Source organism: Sorex fumeus, unplaced genomic scaffold (assembly GCF_029834395.1).
Source record: "Sorex fumeus unplaced genomic scaffold, SorFum_2.1 ptg000160l, whole genome shotgun sequence".
NCBI lineage: Eukaryota > Metazoa > Chordata > Mammalia > Eulipotyphla > Soricidae > Sorex > Sorex fumeus.
This window is the reverse complement of record NW_026606217.1, coordinates 126,688-153,736: the sequence shown is the minus strand read 5'-3', so window position 1 is coordinate 153,736 and position 27,049 is coordinate 126,688. Positions and strand designations below refer to the sequence as shown.

The 27,049-nt window shown below is 51.2% G+C and overlaps 1 pseudogene; it reads left to right on the top strand.

Moving 5' to 3' along the window:
• Positions 1-22,413, top strand: part of LOC130016602 (vacuolar protein sorting-associated protein 33A-like) — a 67,781-nt pseudogene extending 45,368 nt beyond the window's left edge.
• The last annotated feature ends 4,636 nt before the right edge of the window (positions 22,414-27,049 follow it).

Sequence of the window (27,049 nt, the reverse complement as noted above, 5' to 3'; positions counted from 1 at the left end):
CCCCAATTGTTTGGGATGTGTATTTTGAAATAACCAATAATGGGAGGCTGATTGAATTTATTTACACTGTTCACATTGGATCTGCGTGCATTGGCCTTGCAGGGTCTCTCTTTTTAAATCATCGTTTTATTTTACTTTTTTTTGGGGGGGGGCTACACTTGGCTGTGCTCAGGGCTTACTCCTGGCTCTGCGCTCAGGTTTCACTCCTGGTGGGGTTGGGGGGGGAGTCCTCTCTGGCGCCGGGGATGGAACCCAGGTCTGCTGTGTGCAAGGCCAACACCCTCCCCGCTGTGCTCTGGCCCAGGCTCCTGGAGGTACTTTTCCCGACTCCACCCTGGCACCCACCTGCTGGGGAGTGAGCTGACCGCCTTTCCTTCAGGCGTTTCACCTGAGTCAGGTGCAGTCTGTGTCCCCACCGCCGCTGCCGTGGCACCAGGAGAAAAATCAGCTGCCTGAGTCCCGGATTCCGTGGGCTTGTGTGTTTGTTGTGTCTGAGAACATCTTGTGCCTGGAACCGAAGTCGCGTCCCAGGCCAGCCGCGGTGCCCGTGGTGAGCTCTGCCAGAGGCCTCGTTTCAGCAGTGTGACACTTCTGGGTGTGAGCGAAGGCCCATGCCGGAGTCAGCGTGTGCTTTGCGGTTCTCTGTCTCCTGAGTGGTTTCGGAAGGAAAAGGGACCTTTTCCAGTGTGTCCTGTTACTCCTTTGTGATGGTGTAACTCCTCCCCTCCCCGTCGCCTCCCACCGTGTCTCCGTGTGAGTCCAGCTGGCACCACCAGCATCGGTCTCGCAGCCAGAACACGTAACTGCCTGATTGCGTGCTCCCAGGCGCAGCTTGGACTCAGAGGTCCAGAGATTCATCCTGCCCGCGAAGCGTTTGTCTGTGGATGACAATGCAAACATGGGGGTCCGAGAGCTAGGAGAGCAGCTGGTAGGGCACTCGCCTTGCCTGAGGCTGATGGGGCTTTGATCCCTGGCCTGGCATAGGGTCCTGAGGGCCTCCAGGAGTGACCCCTGAGTGCAGTCAGGAACAAGTTCTGAGCACCGCCTGGTGAGGCCCAGAAAAAAAAAAGAGGAAAGAAGGAAACTGTTCCACCGACATGGGGTTCAAGTTTACTCTTTGGGGTTCTGGGGCCACTGGAGCCGTTCCCCACATGAGTCTACCACTTGAGCCCATCTCTCGACTGCACTTTTGCTTTTCATAGTTAAAAGAGTTGAATTGTGAATCTACTTTGCCCTCACCACCCAAAGTAAGAATTTTGACCAGAAGAATGACTTTGTGCTCCTGAGTCTGTTTTATACTAAAGGGCTTGAGTTCTGTTTCTCGGCACGGTTATTGGTACGAACTTCACCATCTTTTGATGTCTCTGGGGTGTAGGGCCGGGATGGAACCCAGCGCCCCCCCCCCACAACACGCATACACACGGAGGCACCTGATATGTTGGGCCCCATCGCCAACCCACACTTTGCCACTTCTGAACCCTCCTGAGGTGTGTGAAAGTCTCAGAACAGAGTGAAGACGAGGGTCAGAGCAAGTCAACATCAGCATGAAGGCGAAGGCAGTGTGTCCGAGTGTCTGAGGATCCAGTTTCGGGTCAGAGGTTGCTGATTTCAGGCCTGTCCTTTCTCACCGTTAGAGCGGGTGTAAAGGGGTGATGGAAGAGCCCGTTTGGCAGGTTGGCTGGGTGGCATCGAGACATCGGGCCTGGTCTTGACAGAGACTCTCCAGACTTGGTCCCCGGGCCTCTAAGCACGGCCACCCCCGAATCCCTCGCAAAATAAACGCAAATCAGACAGATTGTTTTTTTATTTGAACATTAAATATTGACCAGTATCTCAGCATCTTCTTTTCCTCTTTAAAATGCATTTATGGGGGCTGGAGTGATAGCACAGCAGGTAGGGCTTTTGCCTTGCACACAGCCGACCCGAGTTCGATTCCCAGCATCCCATATGGTTCCCTGAGCACCACCAGGAGTAATTCCTGAGTGCAGAGCCAGGAGTAATCCCTGTGCATCGCCAGGTCTGACCCAAAAAGCAATAAATAAATAAATAAATAAATAAAATGCATTTATGTTTAAGTTTATGCATTTAGGAATAAAATGGGGGCTTTTTTTTGTTTGTTTGCTCATAGGCAGAAGGACTTGGGCCCCCCACGAGCGGTGCAGTCTCTGCCCCCGCGCCTCGGTGTTCCTTCCCGGAGTCCCTTGGAGGGGAGCGGGTTGAGCTTTCCTCCCTGCCCCGGCCAGGGCTACGGCAGCCGGAGACCTCCAGGACCAGCCACCACCATGCTGAGACCACTCTCCGCACACCTGAAGGTACTGGCAGAGGGACAAAGCCACGCGGGTTCCGGGGCCGAGACCTCCAAGCCTACTCGAATTGGAGTCGAGCATCTTCCACCCAGATCCTCCAAATTCCAATAGGCGGGGGTCACACCCACCACCTGGCCCCCTGGCGCCGTGTAATCCCATCAGCGGCCAAGACTCAGAGACTATAAAATCCAGATCCCGGACGAGAGCAGTGCAGTCTCTGCCCCCGCGCCTCGGTGTTCCTTCCCGGAGTCCCTTGGAGGGGAGCGGGTTGAGCTTTCCTCCCCGCCCCGGCCAGGGCTACGGCAGCCGGAGACCTCCAGGACCAGCCACCACCATGCTGAGACCACTCTCCGCACACCTGAAGGTACTGGCAGAGGGACAAAGCCACGCGGGTTCCGGGGCCGAGACCTCCAAGCCTACTCGAATTGGAGTCGAGCATCTTCCACCCAGATCCTCCAAATTCCAGTAGGCGGGGGTCACACCCACCACCTGGCCCCCTGGCGCCGTGTAATCCCATCAGCGGCCAAGACTCAGAGACTATAAAATCCAGATCCCGGACGAGAGCAGTGCAGTCTCTGCCCCCGCGCCTCGGTGTTCCTTCCCGGAGTCCCTTGGAGGGGAGCGGGTTGAGCTTTCCTCCCTGCCCCGGCCAGGGCTACGGCAGCCGGAGACCTCCAGGACCAGCCACCACCATGCTGAGACCACTCTCCGCACACCTGAAGGTACTGGCAGAGGGACAAAGCCACGCAGGTTCCGGGGCCGAGACCTCCAAGCCTACTCGAATTGGAGTCGAGCATCTTCCACCCAGATCCTCCAAATTCCAGTAGGCGGGGGTCACACCCACCACCTGGCCCCCTGGCGCCGTGTAATCCCATCAGCGGCCAAGACTCAGAGACTATAAAATCCAGATCCCGGAACCGCGCGGCCGCATTCGCGGCCGCCGACATCTTATTATCTCATTCCTACTTTGGACAAACTTGCAGGCTGTCCAATGTAGCCTGCCCACAGGGCAGAGTCTGGCAAACTCCCCGTGGCCTACCAAATATGCCAAATACCAGTAACAATGATGGGTCTCATTCTCCTAAAGAGCCCTGAATATAATCTCAGGGCTAGGATGAAAGAGACGGTACTGGGGCCTGCTCGAGGCAATCGACGATTAACAGGATGATGAAATGAAAATGAAATGAAAAATGCTCATAGGAGTTTTCGTTGCAATGAGTATTAAATAGATTCACCTCATTCTTTTTCTTTTTAAAGTTTTATTAGTGAAACACCATGAGGTACGATTGTTGACTTACAAGTTTTTGTGCTTGGATTTTAGTTATACAATGATCAAGTACCCATCCCTCCACCAGTGCCCATTCTCCGTCACTAATGATCCCAGTAACCCTCCCACCCCCCAATCCCCCCACCTCATCCCCCCCATCCCATCTCTGTCGTAGGACATTCCCTTTTGTTCTTTCTCTCTCCTTTTGGATGTTGTGGTTTGCAAAAGAGGAATTGAGTTCACCACCGTGTTCGGTCTATAGTCTACTTTCAGTATGCATCTCACAACCCAAGTGGATCCTCCAAACACCCGATTCACTTCATTCTTGAATCCTCGCCCTTTTGGTCTGGGATACTGGACTTAAGGATGAGGTGTGTCCTTCCAGCATCTGCTTCTGAAACCTTGGGCATTTCGTGCACATTCCATGCATCTGTGTATTTCTGGAGGGAAGATTTTTGGTTTCACAGTTTCAGAAGAAAAGCTATTTGGACATTCCCAATAAAATTATTTCTGCTCAAAAAAAATAAACCATTAGCCAGTGTGTTAAGTCTATGTATATTATATAATCTCACTCTGAACTGTCCTTCTCCAGTACCCCCCAGACAAGTAAACAGTTATTTCATCATTTTTTATTTTTCCATAAAAGTAGATGTATATGTTTATAAGCATATGTAAGCCAAGCCTAAATGTTTTCTTTTTGACTTAAATATTTTCATTTTACATGAAATGGTCTGAGCTTAGCTCTCTTAATAGCTGCTTACTATTCTATTCTATGGATTGCTGTAATTTCATCAAATTTGAAATTAATCTAGGATAAACCCCTAGAAACAGAATTGCTCCACCTAAAACTTCCTTTATATTTGGCTACTTGACTTCATTTCTCCTCTGCTGAATGGAGGGACCATCTCAGCTTCTGTCCCAGACACCCAGCGCCTCCTGGGACTTAGCTCTGCCCAGTGGGGGTGGCGAGCCCGGAGCTGCCCGGGGTGTCTCACTGTCCTGGGCATGAGGAGCCCAGCGAGCCTTGTTTTCTCTCTCCTTTAAGCACCCGCTGGCCTTGTTTTCTCTCTCCTTTGCCTCCGCTTCCGCTTGTCCCTCCTGCTGCCGCCAACACTTTCCTCCTAAGCAGCAAATGCTTTGTTGTCTTCCTCACTTGTGAGTGTGTGTGCATGTGTGAACATGTGTGTGTGTGCTCACGCGAGCACTGGGGAGCATGTGTGTGTGTGTGTGTCCGGGTGTGTCCACGTGTAAGCGTGTCTAGCTTTCCCCTCTAGATTTGAATCCTTGCTCTGGCCTTTTCCTCTTCCTGAACGGTAGCTCCCAACAGGACCGTGTCTCGGAGGGAAGTGGGAATCGTTTCTTGGCTCCGGTGTGGGAGGGCCTGGGCCCTCTCAGAGACTTGTCGTCAGAACTTGCCCTGAGGGAGAAAAAGAATCAGTCTGTTTTTCTGGTTTTCTTTCTACTTTCTTTGGGGGCCACACCTGGCTATACTCCGGGATTCCTCCTGGCTCTGCACTCAGGATTCACTCCTGGCTGCTCTCCGGTGGCCCCTGTGGGATGCCAGGGATCAAACCTGGGTTGCTGAGTGCGAGGCAAGCACCTTTCCTGCTGTGCTATCACTCAGACACAAACTCGCCATTTTTTAAATGAAACATGAATGTTTGTGCCTACAGTCATGCTTACTTTTGTAAAGTGGGATTTTCCCCCCTACCCCGTGGATTTTAAAGAAGTGAGTCTGTCTTTGTAGGAGAGGGAAGGCCCTCTTGACTCCCTGCTCTGAGAGGAACAGAGGGGGCCCAGCATCTCCTCCTGGGGTCTTCCCTGGGGTACCCGGGAGCTTGCGCTCAGGAAGGGAGAGGGGAGCTCTGGCTGCCTCAAACCCTGGGGCGGGAACTGGAACTGGGGCCCAGCCTCCTCTGTGGTGGGCTGCAATGGCTCCCGCAGATGGCTCACCGTCTCACGCTCTCCTTTAACACAGATTGATTTCCTGAATTCCGTGATTGTGGACCTCCAAAAGAATCAGAACCTCAAGATGAAAGTGGAGATGATGTCCGAGGCGGCTCTCGACGGGAACTGACGACCTCAACAATTATGACAACAACAGTTTCGGCCCGGCCACACCATTCTCTGCACTGTGCAGAAATCTCCAGCTGTTGATGCATGAGATAACAAGCTACTTGTGAAACACCTAAAATAACCAATTTACTGTCTTTACAGTTTTCTTTTTTCACTGTGCTTTTAGATGAATGTATGATGAGAAATTCAACATTAATACTTTTGGATTTTCTTATCACAAAAAAATTAAATGAAGGACCTCAACCATCAGAAGTTTATCATCCAGTTTGAATCTATTTATCTTCATTTGAATGTTTTCTAGTTCTGTAAAAAGTGACAAATGATGTACCATCCAGGCGACATGTATAATAAGAACTTCTATCATTGTATATATGCTTTTGATGTATTTTCCTCTGGAGATTATCAGGTGTCTCACCAGTCAAAGATCTGTAAACTATTGAAATTTTTAGTAATAAACATGATTGAAATTGTTTCACAAACTATGTAAAGCAGTATTAAAATTTGAGCAAACAGGTGTTCTATATCTACATTAATAACATTATTTCCTTTTGCCAGTGATAACTGATTATGCTCAGGTTCATTTATAAAAGATTTTTGGCTAGCAATCAAGAAATATGGAGTCAAATGAGTCAAACAGTTTCTACAATGGAATTCTGATACACCAATTTCTTTTTGTTTATTTATGTTTGTGCCACCCCTGGTGATGTCTTAGGGCTTATTCATGGCTCTGCACTCAGGAATCACTCCTGACAGTGCTCGGGCAGACTATATGGAATGTCAGGGATTGAAGCCAGATTGGCCAAAGCAAATGCCCTACCAGCTGCACTATTGCTCTGGACCTGTAAACCATTTTCTTAAAAGCGTTTATCTTGGGCTAAAGAGATAGTGCAGTGAGTAGGGTACTTACCTTGCATGTGTCTGATCTGGGTTCAATGGCAGGAATCCCATCCAGTCATCAGTGCCCTGGCAGGAGCAATCTCTAAGTGCAGAGGCAGGAGTAAACCCTAAGAAGCACTGGGTTGGGGGTATGGTGTCACCAGCAGGTCAGTCTGTACCTGTGAGGCGAGTGCATCAGCAGCCTGATGGCGCCTTCAGACTTCCAGGTACCCCCAAATTGCTGCCGTGCGTTTGACCAGACCCCAAAAAGTTGGGGCAGAGTTGACCAAGAAAGTAAACAGGCAAAAGTTAGGTATGTGTGAGATACACCCACAAACCACCTCCAGTTCAGCTATATAATTGGAGGAATGGCCTCTCTGGTTCCTGATTGAACTGCTTAATGGCCATGATCCCAGAGAATCAGAAACAAATCTCGAAACCCAACGGCTTTTGGCAAAAATGTGTCCAGTTCCTGCAGTAAGTTAGAGGCGCTGGGCCACCCCAGGTGGGAATAGATTTTGTGCCTTGGCCTGTTCTCCCTGGAAGCCCGCTGGCCGCCATCCTCCAGAGGCCACTGGACAGTCAGGTTTGGGCCCACAGTTACGAGACACGTAGGGCCTCACGGGATGGGGGTGGAGCTGGCCCTTTCCTCCCCAACAAGACCCCAAGTCGTCACCCACAAACGGCCTCTCTGGCTTCTGATCAAGGTGTTTAACGGCCATGGTCCCAGAGACTCAGACACAAATCTCGGAATCCAGTGGCTTTTGGCAGAAATGCATCTGAACCCTGCAGTAGTTTACTGTCGCTGGGCCATTCCAGGGAGGAAAGGGTGCAGTCCCTCCACCTGCTCCCCCTTGGCGGCTCGGTGGCCGCCATCCTCCAGAGGCCACTGGACAGTCAGGTTTGGGCCCTCAGTGATGAGACACGTGGAGCCTCACGGGATGGGGGTGGGACCATCCCTTTCCTCCCCATCCCAACAAGACCCCTAGTCGCCGCCCACTAACGGCCTTTCTGGCTCCCGATCAATCTGCTTAACAGCCATGATCCCCGAGACTCAGGAACAAATCTCGGAACACAGCAGGTTTTGGCCAGAAATCCCTCCAGATTTCATTGTTACAATTTTGGAATTTCAAAATCTCGCAGCCACTACTGCAGCCACACGACATCATATGTTATTCATAACCAGGAATAGAAAACAAATTGTCTACTGTTGCCTTTTCAGGAGATCTGAGTTTTGGGGTAAAATCCCAAATAATAATAGTGGATCCGGTGTCAAAATATTGAATGTAATCAAAGTAGAGAGAGAGTAATGTGGAAATCATCTCCTCCACAGGTAAGTGGAGGGTGTGGGATGGGGGTATACTAGGGGTTTTGGTGGTGGAGAATGGGTACTGGTGAAGGTACGGGTGTTTCATTGTATGACCAAGACTTAAACCCAAAAGCTTTGTAACTGCTATCATGGTGAGTCAATAAATAAAATTATAAAAAATGAAAAACAAAGAACCACTGGTGAGGTTTAAAGGTAAAAAAAACCCTACACAGGGTGCTGGAGAGATAGCACAGCGGGTAGGACATTTGCCTTTCACGCAGCGGACCCGGGTTCAATTCCCAGCATCCCACATGGTCCCCTGAGCACCGCCAGGAATAACTCTTGAGTGCAGAGACAGGAGTAACCCTTGTGCATCGCCAGGTGTGACCCAAAAAGCAAAAAAAAAACCCAAAACAAAATCTTTATTGTATTATTGCAAAGCTTCCTAACCAACGTAGCCTAAAATGAATACCTTCAGTGATTCTCCATAGCTATTTCACAAGAAGAAATTAAAGGGACACCATGCAGTGCAAGCAGCATCAATCCATAAAATCTGGGAAAGAAACTGGAAGTTGCTATATTTTTAACCCAAAATGAACAGATCCAAAGATGTTTATAAGCACCAACTCCTGTACGTTTGACGCACGTGTCCTCAGGTTGATCTTTCTGGAGAAAGAGCTTGAACAAGACCGTCACTTTTAGCCTACATAATCCCCAATAGCAGTCCTTGACTTTAGAATCTATGGTAGGGAATTCAAACGGTCTATACACGAATCACGGTTACTTTGCAGGATATCCAAATAATACATCGTACTGTGAATATTCTGTAATACGAGGTTGTAAGTCAGTAAACTGTAGATTGGAGAGACAGCCCTGGGGCAAGGCTGATGCCTAGCAAGCAGCAAACCCAGATTCTTTTCCCTGGCACTTCCTATGGTCCCCAGCATCCCCTCCAGGAGTGATGCCTGAGCAGAGCTCGGAGGAGCCTCAGCACTGCTGGATGTGGTTCCCGAGTCCCTTCACAAATATAAGTAAGCACCCATTTTGTGGAATATAGTATATACGGTCACGGTCCTCCCGCTGTTCATCGATTTGCTTGAGCGGGCCCAGTAACGCCTCCATCGTGAGACTCGTTACTGTGTTTGGCATATTGAATACGTCATGGGTAGCTTGCCAGGCTTTGCCATGCGAGCGAGATACCCTCAGCAGCTTGCCGGGCTCTCAGAGAGGGGCGGAGCGTGCAAGGCAAACGCCCTACCCGCTGTGCTATTGCTCCAGCCCATAATATACATCAGGATCAGGATCAGGATCATCCTGTTGTCCGTCGATTTCCTTGAGCAGGCACCAGTAACGTTTCCTTCTTCCTAGCCCTGAGATTTTAAAAGAGCCATTTCAATGCTCTTTTAGGATTAGGAGAATGAGCCCCGTCATGGTTACTGGTATTTGGCATATTGAGTGCGACACGGGAAGTTTGCCAGACTCTGCCATGTGGGCAGGATACTTTCGGTTAGCCTGCCGGGTGCTCCAAAGTAAGAACGCGATAATAAGATGTCATTATTCCGGGAGCTGGGTTTTATAGTCTCTGGATTTTGGCCGTTGATGGGACCAACCTGGCGCTGGCGGCAGCTGGTGGGTGTGACGTTTACCTACTGGAAGATGGGGAAGGGGTCTGGGTGGAGAAGGCCCAGTCCCGATCTGAGTAGGCTTGGAGACCTCAGCCCCGGGACCCGCATGCCTGGGTTCCTCTGCCAGTTCTTTCATGCATGAGGCCCGTCCGGACATGTGGAGAGTGGGCCCAGCATGGCCGTGGCTGGCTCCAGAGGTCCTCAGCTGCTATGGCTCTGCTTGGGGCGGGGCGGGGTGGGGGGAGAGAAACTCAACCCTCCCCCCTCCAAGGGGCCCCAGTGAGGAGAGCCAGGCGCGGGGGCAGGAGACTCTGCTCAGACAAGAGCTGGATCATCAAGATCAGGCCAGGGCCAGCCCGCCAGCGAGAAGGGCGCCCTCCTGTGGCATCTTGGGAGAACAGCAGCTCAGACACAGGCTAGAGAATCAAGATCAGGCCAGGGCCACCCTACCAGAGAGAAGCGCGCCCTCCCGTGGCAGCTTTTGAGAACTGCAACACAGACAGGAGCTGGAACATTAAGGTCAGGCCAGGGCCACCCCCGCCAGCGAGAAGGGCGCCCTCCCGTGGCAGTTCGGCAGAACTGCAGCTCAGACAAGAGCTGTATAATCAAGGTCTGGCCAGATCACCCCCGCCAGCGAGAAGCGCGCCTTCCCGTGGCAGCTTTGGAGAACTGCAACTCAGACAGGAGCTGGATAACTAATAGCAGGCCAGGGCCACCCCCGCCAGAGAGAAGGGCGCCCTCCCGTGGCAATTCGGCAGAACTGCAGCTTAGACAAGAGCTGGATCAAAGCAAGATCTGGCCAGATCACCCCCGCCGGCGAGAAGCGCGCCCTCCTGTGGCAGCTTGGGAGAACTGCAACTCAGACAGGAGCTAGAACATTAAGATCAGGCCAGGGCCACCCCCGCCAGCGAGAAGAGCGCCCTCCCGTGGCAGCTTTGGAGAACTGCAACACAGACAGGAGCTGGATAACTAATAGCAGGCCAGGGCCACCCCCGCCAGAGAGAAGGGCGCCCTCCCGTGGCAGTTCGGCAGAACTGCAGCTTAGACAAGAGCTGGATCAAATCAAGATCTGGCCAGATCACCCCCGCCGGCGAGAAGCGCGCCCTCCTGTGGCAGCTTGGGAGAACTGCAGCTTAGTCAAAGGCCGGGGAGTCAAGATCTGGCCAGCCACCCCTGCCTTTGCCCCCAGGTGACCCTTTCTGCCTTGTTTCATCCAGCCCCCCGTGATCTCTTTCTCACCCCCTCACATTTCTCTAAATTTCTTTCAATAAAAACATTTTACTGAAGAATTTTATTGAAAATCTTTTTTCGATAAAAAGACATCATAATCCTTGCATTAGATTGCCGACGTTGCCAGTATCATGGCCATGTTTACCATACAGCCACCAAATTTCACCAAATTTGCCACGTCACCAAGCCCACCAAATTCGTGCCACAGCAAACCAAAACGGAAACGCCCCCCCAAAAAAGCAGTGGCAAATGTTACCAAATTCACCATACCAACACCAGATTCACCATGTTTGTGCCACAGTGTACCAAATTCACCAGATCTGTGTCAAAGCCAAACAAAATCGGAAATATAAAACAGCAGTGCCAAACCTCACCAAATTTTACCACAGTGTGCCAAATTCACCAGATTTGTGCCACGTTCAACCAAAACACAAATAGCAAAATAGTGGTGCCAAACATCACCGCATTTTCCATAACATCACCAAACTTGCCAGATTTGTGCCACAGCCAATCAAAACAGAAATAGCAAAAAATAGCGATGCCAAACTTCACTGAATGTACCAGTTCACCAAATTAACCAGAATTGTGCCACAGCCAACCAAAACAAATACAAAAAACAGCAGAGACAAACGTCGCCAAATTTGCCATAGCATCACCAAAGTCACCGGATTTGTGCCACAGCCAACCAAAACCAAACTACCCCAAAAGCACTAGTGCCAAAGTCACCAAATTTGCCATAGCATTGCCAAATTCACCAAATTTGTGCCACAGTCAAACAAAACGGAAATACCCCCATAATAGCCACGCCAAAAGTCACTAAACTTGCCATATCATCACCAAATTCACCATATCGTCACCAAGAGTCATCGAACTTGTGCATGACTTCATTTTATGCCCGACATCATGATTACCACCACCACGAAAATGACCATGACCAGCCTCAGACCATGATCACCAGATCACCAGCATGATCTGATCGGCAGAGCGTCCCGCCAGCTCTGTCCGCATCACCGTGTCACCATCATCACCGCAACTGCATCCCCAACAATGCTGCCATTTTCACCACCAAAGCATCATCACCACAGCACCATGCGACAGCTATTCCTGCCACCATCACCACCGCCACAATCTTTGGCATTGCCATTGCTGCCTCAATAACCGTCACCATTGTCGTTCCACCAGCTCAGCCTATCCCAGTGCCCCCCATGAGTGTGACTGATGTGCTGGGGGGGTACCTCCCTCCATGACGAGTTCCGCTGTGCCGAGATGGATGCCTGTGTGTCTGAGACGTCCCTGCCCCCTGCCAGGCATGGGCACTCTGAGCTGAGGGGTGCGGGCGAAGGTCCGTTTTCTTGCTCTCGGGGGCCCCTAAATGGGGCAGCTGCAGGGAGCCAGTTTCTCTGATGATCACTGATGACAGTCCGGTGCTTGCTGGGCTCCAGAACTCTGGGAAGAGAGAGACACACACACAGCGAGAGATCACTCACAGGCGTTTTGCTGACAGCTGCGTCCCCTGAGCAGAAATGATAATAATATACATATATACATATATATGAGATTGATATCCAAGGCTAGGAAAATGGGGCCAGGAGGACTGGTCAATGGTTGGAAGCTCCCACAAGCATCGGGGACAGAGGGTAGTTAGGATAGAGTAGGGACCAGTCTGGCAATAATGCTTGGAAATGGTTGGAAATCACTTTGGACGGGAACTGGGTGTTGAAAGTAGGTAAAGAGATACACATAATCACTTAATCACTTAATCACTTAACTTCCCGTTAGTCGTCGATTTGCTCGAGCGGGCGCCAGTAACGTCTCCATTTGTCCCTGTCGCGTGCTAGTGTAGCCCAATGGCATCTCTTCGCTCCGGGAACATGGAAGGCCTCAAACCGATCGTTCATGACCTTGACAAAGAAGTCTGACCATCTGGTAGGTGGGCGGCCACGCGGTCTCTTGACATCCCGTGGAATCCAATCAGTAACAGCTCTAGTCCAACGGTCGTCTTTAAATCTCATTACGTGACCAGCCCATCTGATTTTCGACACCTTGGCAAATGAGACAGCGTCCCTGATCCTTGATCGTCGACGGATGTCAGAACTCCGGATTCGTTCTCTCATTTGAGTGAAACGTGATATTCCAAGCATAGCTCTTTCTATTCTTCTTTGGGAGACCTGAATGGCGTTCTCATCTTGTTTGCGTAGGGCCCAGGTCTCTGAGGCATATGTTAATGCAGGAAGAACAGTGGAATCAAAGAGATGTGCCCAGAGCCGGAGGTTCTTCGTCCTCTTAGCTATTTCTTCGACGTTCTTGAAGGCGTTCCAAGCCGCTCTCTTCCTCCTGCGCAGCTCGGGTGCCAGGTCATTTGTCATGTTGACCTCTCGACCTAGGTACACATAGCTGTTGCATTCGGAGATGGTCGTTCCATTGAGAGCGAATGGGGCATCAGGAACAAGGCTATTTCTCATAAACATTGTCTTCGTAAGATTCAGCTGTAGTCCTACCTTTCCACACTCATGGTCAAAGTCGGCCAGCATTTGTGCCGCTTGGCTGATGTTTGGTGTTATTAAAACAATGTCATCAGCAAAGCGGAGGTGGTGTAGTTGCCGACCATCTATCTTCACTCCCATTCCTTCCCATTCCAGTCGTCGCATGATGTTCTCGAGGGTGGCACTGAAGAGTTTCGGTGAAATGGTATCACCCTGCCGCACCCCTCTCTTGACATCAACGATCACTTCTTTGTAGAATGGTGAGATCCTGGTAGTGAATCCGCAATACAGCTCACGGAGAATCCTGATGTATTGGGCTTGAATGCCCTGATTGGCTAGGGCTTCAATGACCGCTTCCGTCTCAACAGAATCAAAGGCCTTCTTTAAATCAATGAACGTTAAGCAGAGCGGCATCTTGAACTCCCGAGAAACCTCAATGAGTTTGGTTATCGTGTGGATATGGTCGATGGTGCTGAATCCTTTGCGGAACCCTGCTTGCTCACATGGTTGTCCTTCATCTAGTGTTCTGCCAATCCTATTCAGGATGACTCGAGTGAACAACTTGTAGATGACAGACAATAGGCAGATCGGGCGATAGTTGCCAATGTCATGGATGTCTCCCTTCTTGAACAGTAGTACGGTCCTGCTGGTTTTCCATTGAGATGGAACCTTGCATTCAGACAGGTAGCGAGTGAAGAGCTGAGCCAGTGTATTGATGAGTACTGACGGCAGGTTCTTCAGGTGTTCAGGTCTGACCTTGTCTGGGCCGGGTGCTGTTTGCTTCTTTACTGACGAAATGGCGTGTCGGATTTCGGAAGGGAGAACGTTGGGAACGACATACCCATCCTGTGGAATTTGGTATGTCGGCAAGTGGACATGGCTATCGAAGAGATTTGAGTAGAAGTCATGGATAATCTTCTCCATTGCCATTCTGGAGGATGTGATGGATCCATCAGGACGTCGGAGGGCAGTCATCTTGGTCTTATAGTTGGCGAAGGACAGGCGGGCGTTACGAATACTTTTCCCGGCTTCTGCCGCATCTACCAGTACTTCTGCTCTTCTCTTTTTGAGGTCTTCCTTGATCGCATCTCTGCACTGCTTTGCAAGCTCGGACGTTAGCTTGCGGTTGCCTGAGGCATGCGCCAAACCACGCTGGCGAATTAGCTCAAGAGTTTTCGAAGATAGGCGACTTTTTGTGGCTATCTCTCTCTTGGCGTTCCTCGCACATTCATGGAGGTGCTGAACCAGTCGATCGTATTCCTCGTCAATGTTGTCAACAATGGCATCTTCCCATGTTGCCGCAATAGTACCAAAGAGATACACATAATAACCTTTCCATATCTGTATTGTAAACCGAAAGGCGTGTGTCAGAGAGAGGGGGAGAGAGAAAAGAGGGAGAGAGGGGTAGAGAGAGAGCACTGCAGAAAGGAGGAGGGAGAGAGAGGTGCCTTGCCTGTCTGGGGGAGTAGGGAGACCGGGAAGATTCGTGGTGAGCAATGTACACTGGTGAAGGGACAGGTGTTGGGACATGATATGACTGAAATCCAAACATGATCAACTCTGTGTATTTCACTAGGATTGAAAAAATTCACAAAGAAAATAACATTTTAAAAAAGACAAAACAAATCTAAGTCAATCGTGAAATTTTGAGCTTGGTGCCCTCTCCCTGGCCCAAACCGAGCCTTACTCATCAGCGTTCCTTTGGGGGCTGCAGGGGCTGACGCATATGAAGCACATCCCTCCTGCAGGCAAATGCCTTAGTCCCTGTGCTATTGTAAGGCCAGAGATGGAAATGTAAGGGCCGCCCGGGCTAATAGTCATGAAAGAGTTAAGTGGTAGGAAAGAGTTCACCAGAGAACTGTAAAAGCTGTGAAACTAGAGCAGCAAAAGCTTGCTCAAAAGAGTCATAAGGTAGCTCCCACCTACACCCTGCTAGGACCTTGTGGCTGGGCCGGATATGGGGACATGTGCTCAGATGTTCCGAAGAAGTTCATCTTGTCAAGTGTCGTGCTGTTCTTGGTAAAGCTGCAGATTGCTGTACTGTCAGATTCCTTTGTTTACTCTTGGTTATAAAAACCCACTGTACTTTGGCTCAGGGCTCTCTGCCTCTGTCCTGTTTTCGGGACATGCAGTGAGCCCCAGCATGCTTGGACAATAAACCCTGTGTGTGTTGCATGAGAAAGTCTCTTGGAGTCTCCTTCACGGGCGGCGAGTGTCTCGACCCTAACATTTGGAGGTCCCACCGAGATCTGCTCTGCTGCCCCGGCCGTCTCCAACGGGCTCTTCTCGGGGTAAGTAAGGCGCCCCGAAACTGGGAATCGCCATCGTGTAAGGCCAGGTCCTGACTGGCATGGTGACTGTCGGTGCGAGGCGTGAGCCTTCTCGGACTGTGGCTGACAGTCGTGTCTGGGAGCCACAGGTCACGCCCCCGGGGGCGCCCTGGTGGTGTGGTAAAGGAGCTCTGGGAAAATGGATGTCTCCTAGGAGGCGGGTGCTGCGACTTTGTTGCCAGCAAAGTCAGGGAGGCTGCTAATGGTTTAGTTTCAACATGAGTTTCTAGAGTTATAAAATGGGTTCATCGCAGATGTCAGCTTGCTGTAATAGTTTCTGAGAATGGAGAATTTCATGGGAAAGGTGGGAAATTTTACTAACTATATTGTGAGTCAGCCTGTCCAGTGCTTGAAAGTACATGCTACTATTTTGATAACTTTATTCCATGCAAAGCCTTGTCACCAGCCCTGATCTCCAGAGAGCTTTGTACACAAGTGTGAAATCCTTAATGTTGCATGATAATTTTAGGAGTGTTTTCATCTTTTTCCTGGAAATCAAATTTTTAAGACGTCTTCTGCTTAACTTCCAATGTCAAGTGATCTTTTGCCCAGTGAATACCTTGTAAGAGCTTTAATTGTGAGCATTTTTAAGACTTTTTGAATAGCTCTAGAATTGATCTAATGCTTCTGAAATAGCACTGCAGAGAACAGTTTTTTTATGTTAAGTGAGATTATTGGTAGCTGTGTCCAAACTTGGGAGACCGTGTTGAACTAAGGTCAGTAAAATAAGAGTTCAAACTTGTGGGATGACAGGAATATAGATGTATGTCTTAAGTCAGAAAGATAAATGATGGAGATATCGTCAGTGGGAAAAGGGAAAGGGATCCTGTGAAAGTGAAGATGTTTTTTTACAGGACGGAATGAATGTTAAGGAATGTGCAGAAGGTTAGAGGTTGTCAAACTGTATTGTTATAAGAAAATTTGAATTACGCCTGCAGAATTGTTCTAGTAAATTTTTGGTAAGCTCTATGGAAAAGATATTGGACAGATTGGCTAGACTCCTGGTACAGTGCTCTTAGAAAATGAAGTCAAGGTTTAAACATGATGTCAAATTGTATCCTTTATCGCTACAGATTTAAGCTTCTTTTGACTAGGACCCACAGCAAATGGGTGGATTGCACCTCACCGTGAGTAAGGTGAAATGCTTGCTCTTCTCTTCTTTTATACCTTCAGTATGTTCTTTAATGCTCCATGGCACTATGTTGGTTTGTATGAATCTAGGTAAGTCTTTCCTCTCTGTAATAGGAGTGATCCTTGAGCGCACCTCCTGGAGTAAGCCCCTCACATCACCAGGTGTGGCCCGAAAAGAAAAGAAAGGAAAAGAAAAGAAAAGAAAAAGGCAGATGGGCCTAAGCATATCTGAGCTTTGCTCTGAAGTCTGGGGCCGCAGGGAGCACAGGCTTTGCAGGAGGCAGAGTTCCCTCCCTCCACCCAGCCCCCAGCAAGTAGCCAGGAGTATCCCCAAGGCCAGCCCACTGCCAGGCTGCCGAAGATGGAGGACACAAGGAAGGGAAATGCGTTTCCCATGAAATCTACTGTGCTGTAATTCCCTGTGACACAGCGCACCCGCCACCCCACCCTCACCGTCAGTTCTGGTTGTGGGGAGACCTCCCCCTCTGTACTCTTGAGTGGCGATTGTCGGGGTCTGCTGCGCGTCCACGGTTGCTGCCCGTCTCAACTCCTTCAATCCGCTCATCCTCCCAGCCCCCCAGAGCTGGTCCCAAATGGTCCCAAATGGTCGGTTCATCCCTGGTGCTATTTGCAGGAGACAGCTCCCAAGTTGGGGGCACACAGACACCAGAGTCTTGTACACAGCCGAGCTGGGTTCAATCCCTGGCACCCCATGTGGTACCGTGAGCCCAGAGCCAGGGTAAATCCTGAGCATGGCCAGGTGTGCACCCTTCCACCCCGAAGAAAAAAAACTTTCAGTGAATCTAAGGAATAAATGATGACTTTATTTTCTTTGTGTGTGCGAGTAAAAAAATTTGAAACGTGATCTCAAATATTGAACTGTTTCTTCTCCTTGTTCATGGCAGCACTGAGAAGGATGAGAAAGGAGAGGCCGACAAAATCTCAAGGCCGACCTAGGCTGCCACAACGAAGGAAGACAAAAATGATTGTCTGTACTTTCAATGCACGTACGCTAGCATCAGATGCATCCATCGAGGACCTGATGGTACAAGCGCGAATGATCAAGTACGACATCATTGGTCTGACCGAGACAAGAAGGCACGAATCTCACCATGCCGTTTTCGACACTGGAGAAGAATTGTTCCTCGGAACATGCGATAAAAGAGGTGCTGGAGGCGTCGGTGTCCTTGTCAACACACACTTGGCCAAGAGCATTGATTCATTCCAATGCCTAACAACCCGAATCGGACGTTTACATTTGAATAGATGTGGCTCACTGCCTGCAGTTTCTATCTTCGTTGTCTATGCACCAACATCTCATTATGATGAAAGAGAAATCAAGAAGTTCTACATAGAGCTAGAGAAGTTCTATAAAGAAGACCACACCTTCTACAAGATCATTGTGGGTGATTTTAATGCCAAGATAGGACCGAGAAGATCAGCTGAAGAACTTCACATCGGGACCCATGGCCTAGAATGGAACGAACAGGGTGAGAGACTGTCTGAGTTCATCATGTCGACCAAGACCATTCATGGTAACTCACAGTTCCAGAAGGCAGAATCTAAACGATGGACATGGGAGTCTCCCGGTGGACGATTCCACAACGAAATAGACCACATCATATTCAATCGACGGTTTGCCTGACTGATGTCGCTGTTCTCCCAAAATTTCGAAAGGGATCGGACCACCGTCTCCTTCGTGCAAAATTCTACTTCACAGAGCGGGGAGAAAGGGCTGCAAAGTTCAAAAAGAGAACTCCCAGAATGACCACCAACTGGGAACTCTTTGGTCCTATTGCGGCAACATGGGAAGATGCCATTGTTGACAACATTGACGAGGAATACGATCGACTGGTTCAGCACCTCCATGAATGTGCGAGGAATGCCAAGAGAGAGATAGCCACAAAAAATCGCTTATCTTCGAAAACTCTTGAGCTTATTCACCAACGTGGTTTGGCGCATGCCTCAGGCAACCGCAAGCTAACGTCCGAGCTCGCAAAGCAGTGCAGAGATGCGATCAAGGAAGACCTCAAAGAGAGAAGAGCAGAAGTACTGGTAGATGCGGCAGAAGCCGGGAAAAGTATTCATAATGCCCGCCTGTCCTTCGCCAACTACAAGACCAAGATGACTGCCCTCTGACGTCCTGATGGATCCATCACATCCTTCAGAACGGCAATGGAGAAGATTATCCATGACTTCTACTCAAATCTCTTTGATAGCCATATTAACTTGCCGACATACCAAATTCCACAGGATGGATATGTCGTTCCCAACGTTCTCCCTTCCGAAATCCGACACGCCATTTCGTCGGTAAAGAAACAAACAGCACCCGGCCCAGACAAGGTCAGACCTGAACACCTGAAGAACCTGCCGTCAGTACTCATCAAGACACTGGCTCGGCTCTTCACTCGCTACCTGTCCGAATGCAAGGTTCCGTCCCAATGGAAAACCAGCAGGACCGTACTACTGTTCAAAAAGGGAGACATCCATGACATTGGCAACTATCGCCCGATCTGCCTATTGTCTGTCATCTACAAGTTGTTCACTCGAGTCATCCTAAATAGGATTGGCAGACCACTAGATGAAGGACAACCATGCGAGCAAGCAGGGTTCCGCAAAGGATTCAGCACCATCGACCATATCCACACGATAACCAAACTCATTGAGGTTTCTCGGGAGTTCAAGATGCCGCTCTGTTTAACGTTCATTGATTTAAAGAAGGCCTTTGACTCTGTTGAGACGGAAGCGGTCATTGAAGCCCTAGCCAATCAGGGCATTCAAGCCCAATATATCAGGATCCTCCGTGAGCTGTATTGCGGATTCACTACCAGGATCTCACCATTCTACAAAGAAGTGATCGTTGATGTCAAGAGAGGGGTGCGGCAGGGTGATACCATTTCACCGAAACTCTTCAGTGCCACCCTCGAGAACATCATGCGACGACTGGAATGGGAAGGAATGGGAGTGAAGATAGATGGTCGGCAACTACACCACCTCCGCTTTGCTGATGACATTGTTTTAATAACACCAAACATCAGCCAAGCGGCACAAATGCTGGCCGACTTTGACCATGAGTGTGGAAAGGTAGGACTACAGCTGAATCTTACGAAGACAATGTTTATGAGAAATAGCCTTGTTCCTGATGCCCCATTCGCTCTCAATGAAACGACCATCTCCGAATGCAACAGCTATGTGTACCTAGGTCGAGAGGTCAACATGTCAAATGACCTGGCACCCGAGCTGCGCAGGAGGAAGAGAGCGGCTTGGAACGCCTTCAAGAACGTCGAAGAAATAGCTAAGAGGACGAAGAACCTCCGGCTCCGGGCACATCTCTTTGATTCCACAGTTCTTCCTGCATTAACATATGCCTCAGAGACCTGGGCCCTACGCAAACAGGATGAGAATGCTATTCAGGTCTCCCAAAGAAGAATAGAAAGAGCTATGCTTGGAATATCACGTTTCACTCAAATGAGAGAACGAATCCGGAGTTCTGACATCCGTCGACGATCAAGGATCAGGGACGCTGTCTCATTTGCCAAGGTGTCGAAAATCAGATGGGCTGGTCACGTAATGAGATTTAAAGACACCAGGGCTGTGCCTGGCAGCGGCTGGGGGTGATGCCCCACACACAGCCCCTCCCCAGACTCCTGCTCCGAGCTGTCACTGGCACGGGAGCACCCTGGCGAGGGGTCCCCACCTCCTGGTGCTTCTGCAAGTCTCTCGGGGGATCCGGCAGAGGGGTTGGGGGTGCGGAGGTGTGAGAGATGGGGCTCGAGGGGTGCCTCCGGGAGGAAGGAGTTTCGGGAACTCACAGTCTCTTCACATCACACACGTCCTGCTGCTCAAACATTTAATTAAGGGAGAGGGCTGGAGTGATAGCACAGCGGGTAGGGCGTTTTCCTTACACGCGGCTCAGCCCGGGTTCGATTCCCAGCATCCCATATGGTCCCCTGAGCACCGCCAGGAGTAATTCCTGAGTGCAGAGCCAGGAGTAACTCCTGTGTATCGCTGGGTGTGACCCCCCCCAAAAAAAAAACAAGAGAAATCTGAAAAATAAGGGGAAATTGGGTTTCCCCATAACCCCCCAGCTCTGCGCCCGTGGCTGGACCGAGGGCGATGGCAGGCCCATGCAGGAGCTGTGTGCAGGCTGCCTGGGCCAGCGGCTGCCCCTCTACTTTGAGCGGGAATGCAAGGTCTTGCCGACCTCGTGTATCTCAGCATGTGCTCAGGCCCCGGGTCCCACGGCCACCGTGGCGTGCTGTCTCCAGACGCTGGCGCCCGGGCTGTTCGGAGGGGCTTAGGATTTGGAAAGCACCGAGAAGTATTTTTCTTCCGTCGGTCCCTTTCTCTCCCCACATTCTCCGATGCAGGAGTTCTTGTTGTTGCTTTATGATTCTCAGTGCCCACCCCACAGTGCTCAGGGCCCACACGGGGCAGTGCTCAGAGGAACAGACAGCTGGACTTGAGCGTGCGCTGTCCCCAATGACCCGTCTCTCTGGACCCACAGCAGTGGAGCTGATTCTGTGTAGACACGTCAGGATTTGTGTTGAAACTGGAGGAGATGTTTTGAAAGGAACCAACTTGGAGCTAGAGGCAGTGCAGCAGTTAGGGTGAGTTTGGTCCCCAGGACCGCATATGGTTCCCCCAGTCATTGCCAAGAATAAGCCCAGAGCACAGAGCCTGGAATAAGCCTTGAGCACTGACAGGTGTGGCCCAAAAATCAGAGAAAGGAAAAGGAAAGGAAAGAAGCCGTCGGAGCTGTCTCCCGCCGTCATGCACACTTCCATGCTGAGGTGATTCCTGGGATCTTGTTTTTCTTTTTCTTTTTCTTTTTCGGAGAGTATCTTGCCCGCACGGCAAAGCCTGGCAAGCTACCCGTGACGTGTTCGATATGCCAAACACAGTAACAAGTCTCAAAATGGAGACGTTACTGGGCCTGCTTGAGCAAAATCGATGAACAATGGGAGGACAGTGACAGGGGTCACACTCGGCAATGCACAGGGGTTACTCCTGGCGCTGCACTCAGGAGTTACTCCTGGCGGTGCTCAGGGGGCCATATGGGATGTTGGGAATCGAACCAGGGTCTGCCCGGTGCAAGGCAAACACCCTCCCTGCTGTGCTATCACTCCAGCCCCATCCTGAGCTCCTCTTGGCTTGTTGAGATGTCGGTGTAGACTGCATGCACTTGCACACGCCAGCAGGACAGACATTGGGCCGCCCTGGGGCATGTTTCCTCGGGTGGCCCCATCCTGAGTTCGGTTTGGGCTGGCAGTGGCAGGAGGCGGCCCACGGGCCAGGCCAGGGAAGCCGTGTGTCAAAAGTCCTGCACTCGTGCGCAGCTAGTGACTCAAAGCCCAGTGCTCTCCCCTGACAGGAAGTCTCAGGAGTCTCACATGGGGTGTCCCCTCCCGTGCAGGTCATGTAAAGCTGCCGCCCGAGAAATTCGCCCCGAAGAGGCAGGGTGACGGGCAGGACCTGCCCACAGAGGCCAAGAAGCTGCCGCTGAACTCAGCCGAGGAGCTCTACGCCGAGATCCACGACCGCAACTTCAACGCCGTGGGCGCCGTGCTCAGCAAGAAGGCCAAGGTCATCTCGGCCGCCTTCGAGGTGACTGGGGCCTGGGTGCAGGCGGCAGGCGGGCTGCGGGCGCCTGGGGAAAGGTGGTGCCAGGCCCTCTCCTGGTGTCAGGTTCTTTGCCAGTCACCGTCCACACTCCCTGTCCCTCCCTCCTCCTCCCAGCCACTGGCGGTGGCGGCATCTCCGCTAGCTCCTGCATCTAGGGAATCCGGGATCAGCCCGAGCAGGCTGGGACGGCGAGTGATACTGAGAGCACAGTCCCCGGTCCCCAGCTTCCTTAGCGCCTCGCGCCCTCCTGCTGCTCTTTGTTCTGGGTTCAGCTCACTTTTGAAACCTGAATCAGTAAAATGATAGAAGCTGAATTTTTTAACTCTGGGGAAGTTTTTAAAAATCACTTTTTCCCTTGAAGGATGGATTTCCTGATTTCATCTTTTTTAGGAGTTATCTCCACTATGTCAGTATTTGTATTTCTTTGGGTTTTTTTTTTTGAGGGGTGGCGCACCCAGAGGTGCTCAGGGCTAACCCCTGGCTCTGCGCTCAGGGATCACTTCTGGTGGGCTGAGGCAACCCCATGGGATGCTGGGGATCGAACCCAGGCTGGCCGCATGCAAGGCGAGCACCTCGCCACTGTTCTGTCATTCTGACCCCATGGTTGTTGTATTTCTGAAGCTGCTTTTGTCTCACTTGGGTTTTGTTCCTCAATTTTTTATTTCCTCACCGTGACTTATAAAGCTATGGATAAGAAGTGTCGGGCATTCACTGTGCCAGCTCCGAGCTCGCCGTGGTGTCCACTTCCCTCCCTTCCCGCTGCCAGTGCTCAGGGCTGGCTCCTGGCAGGCCTCGGGGTTCTGTGGGGAGGCCGGGCACTGAGCAAGCGCCTCCCCCACTGTATAGCTTGGACCCAGGAAACGTTTTACACTTGATTTGCTGTTGTTGAGGTCTCAGGCTATACGAGCGTTAGCTTTTGTGGCTTCAAGGCAGTTTGCTGAGCTCCACATCCCTGGCAGGGACCATGCAGTGTCAGGTGTGGCCTGCGTGGGCCCTGGGCTCCCTCCCTGTCCACATGGTCTCCCAGTGCTGCAGGATGTGGCTGTCGCAGTCCCTGGACCCACCAACCTGCCTTTTCTATTTTCCTGTGGCTGTGGGATCTGGTTATAGCCTAATTCGTTTTGTGTCCGTTTTTCACACTAAAAATTAATTTGGGGGTGCCGGAGGGATAGCACAATGGGCCAGGCGCTTACCTTGCATGCAGCTGACCTGGGTTCACTCCCCAGCATTCCATGTGGTCCCGGTGCAGGCCAGGCGTGATCCTTGAGTTCCAGGCCAGGAGGAAGCCCGGGGCACTGCCTTGCACGTGATTCAAACATGCCCTGGGCAACCCAAAGACCCAAACTCTTAAAAATGCACTCTTGGCAGCCAGGGCTGGGGCTGAGGCACAGTGGGTGTGTGTGTGTGTGTGTGTGTGTGTGTTCCATTGTGTGTGTGTTTGTGTGTGTGTGTGTTCCATTGTGTGTGTGTTTGTGTGTGTGTGTGTTCCATTGCGTGTGTGTGTGCATGTGTTCCATTGCTGTTCGCTGCCCTCAGAGAAACAAGACCCAGCCCTGAAGCCCAAGACTATTGAAGCCCATCACGGATAATTTAAGAGCGTGGGTTATATGATCGCTTTTCCTGTCTGCCGTCAATAAATCCCGCATTCTCACTTGCAGCAAGCAAGCGCCCAAATTCCCCACAGTCCCTGCTACTTTACTGATGCTGCTCAGGTGTCGCTGACAAGTGGGACGGTTGCACCCGCCCGCAGCCCCTGGAGCTTAGGTTGTCCAGGGAGTGTGGGCAGGAGCGTGAGCCAATCTCCAGTCTCTCTTTGATCGGGCCTCTGAGGGCCCGGGGACACCCAGGCCTGCAGGCCCAGTCCCGGTGCTCACGCACAAACCTGCCATGACTCTAGGTCAACAGTTATATCGAGGACTGCATCGCCCAGAAGCATCTGCTCATCAAGGTGCTCAGGCTCATTTGCCTGCAGTCGGTGTGCAACAGTGGGCTCAAGCAGAAGGTTCTGGATTATTACAAAAGAGAAATTCTCCAGGTCAGTGTTTCTAAGTGACTCATTTGCCAAGGGCGAAATTTTTAAAAAAGGCAGTTGGCCTTGCACGTGGCCCACCTAGGCTCGATCCCCAGCACCCATATGGGTCCCCTGAGCCCCACCAGCACTGATCCCTGAGCACAGGAAGTGGGGGGGGCAAAAGCAAACAGAACAAAGGAGACATCTGGAAAATAGCACGGCAGGAGGTGTGGTTGGCCTCCTTTTCCTACTCAGTCATTTGAGTACACTGTCATCTATCTTCCTTACGTTGGGCCCATGCATTCTGATTTAAAGTGAAAATGTGGGGTCCAAAGAGCTCGAAAGGGGCTGCAGCAATAGCAGAGCGGGTAGGGCGTTTGCCTTGCACGCAGCCGACCCTGGTTCGATTCCCAGCATCCCATATGGTTTCCCGAGCACCTCCAGGAGTGATTCCTGAGTGCAAAGCCAGGAGTAACCCCTGAGCATCGCCGGGTGTGACCCGAAAAGAAAAAAAAAACAAAAACCAAGAGCTAGAAAGGGGTAAGGCACTTGTCTTGCATGCTGCCGGGTATGACTCAAAAACAATAGTATCAGAATGAGAGTGAAAATGTTCGCTCCCTCTTCGGAAGTGGGAGATCTAGCAGGCTCCCCAACTTCTCTTGCAGACATACGGCTACGAGCACATCCTGACGTTACAGAACCTGGAGAAGGCCGGGCTGCTGCGGCCCCAGCAGGGGGGCAGGAACAGCTACCCCACCTTCCGGAAGACCCTGCGCCTCTGGATGGACGATGTGAATGAGCAGGTGCGCCGAGTCTTCGTGCACACGCAGTCACATGCACGCCATCTAATAGGCGAGCCGAGCCTTCACGCACATGCACGCGCGCCAGCACACAAACAGACACGTACATAGACACACACACATTTCCCCAGTGGTGTGGCATCCTGCTGGTGGGAAGGCGCTGCCCTTGCAGAAGCCAGGACTGAGTGGGGCTTGTTGGGGGACACTTTTTGAAGATGGGGGCTGGGGGTGGGAAGCGGGGGCCCTTGTCCACTTAGGCCTCAGGGCGGGGGAGGCTGGTCTGGGCTCAAGGAAGCCTCTGGTCAGCGAAAAGGCCAGCCTCAAGTAAGAGGATTGGGGACCAACACAACTGACTCACCGTGGGCAGTTGGGGCTGCTGGACTCAGAGTCACTGAGAGAGAGGGGGGTTTCAGACTGGGGGTCACTGTGATGCTGGGTGCTGTCACTCTCACCCTTGGGAGATTTGGGCGTGGCTGTGCCCTGGGGCCTCGCCCCCGGAAGAATGCCTGAGAGTAGCTTGGCTGGGCTTAGAGCTCTCCACATTCCCTCCCCCCAGTGGGCCAAGTTTCCATAGGAGAAGTTTCTCACCAAATCGATGAACAGTTTTTCTTCTGTGGGGGTCGGATGGAATCTTTCCCGGGCAGACCGTTGAATGTTCAGACCCAGAGGTGCTGGGGTTTGGCCACGCCCCTGCCCTCTGCACGGGCTGCCGGGCACTGGCACCTTCCAGCACACAGGGACACCAAGCAGCTTTCTGAGATTGGTTTGAGACAGAAGGACTCAGGGCCAGGAGAGGTGAGGGCAGAGCCATGCGTCAGCTCTGCACCACCAGGTCTGATGCATAAAGCTGTAGGGGTGGGGGTGGGGGGGAGAGAGAGAAGGAGAGAAGAGAGAGATTGGGAATTGGGTAGAGGGTGGAGATGGCAGGGCTCAGCGGGGTAGGCTAGAGCACACTGTGTTCCTCCCCAAAGTCAAATCCAGGACGGCAGCGTGGAGGACATTTGCCTTTAATGCGGCCAACCCAGGTTGTGTTCCCTGAGTGCAGCACCAGGAGGGAGCCCTGAGCACCGTAGGGTATGGCCTCCGCCAAAAAATAAAAAATTCCCTTGGCCCATTAGGCAGAGAGGAGTTGGTTGACTCCAGGTGTCCCTCTCGAATCCTCCGCAGAACCCCACGGACATCTCGGCTATGCCCCCCTCAGCATGCGGCTGGCCCAGCTGCTCTCCCGGCCTGGTTGGCGCAGAATCGAGGAAGTTCTGCGCATTCTCCCGGGCCCCCACTTCGAGGAGCGCAGCCGCTGCCCACGGGCCTGCAGAAGAAACGTAGGTTTGTGAGTGGTTTTGTTTTCGTGACCCGCCTTTCCCCTTGATTGAGTCTTGGCAAGACCTGAAGCCTCTAACCTTACATTCTCATTTTCTAGAAATACAATTGCCTACATTTTTCATTCAAACTCTTGAGGTTCTGCAGTGTGACCTCAGGGCTGGATGCAGGGTGTGCGGGAAATTCTGTTTCTCCCACACGCCCGTCCCAGCCTGTTTCCTACTGGTTATTTTCAGCACATGTTTATTTGTTTGCTTTGCTTTGGTTTTTGCTTGGGGCCTCACCTGGTGATGCTCAGGGATTACTCTTGGGGGTCCTCAGGGGTCCATATTTGACTCTTTGATATCAGGAAAGCACCTTCGCACTGAACTGTCTATCTGGCCCCCCAGAGTTTTTCTTTTTTAAATGTTGTCTTTTTCTGAAAGGTGGTTTTTTGTTTGCAAATATGATTTTATATGTTTTCTTTACTATCTTTATGTCAGGGAGCACTTCTGAAATATTTCTCTTTCAAAGTGTCAGCTTGGCTCTTAGGGGCGCCCGGGCCAGAACTCTGGCTCTTTCTTCTGTGCGGTGAGGTTTCTCCATGCTTAGTCCCTTAAGACAATCTCTGGACCCAAAAGCATTGATTTATGTGAGTTTTCAACCAGATGCTTTTCCTAT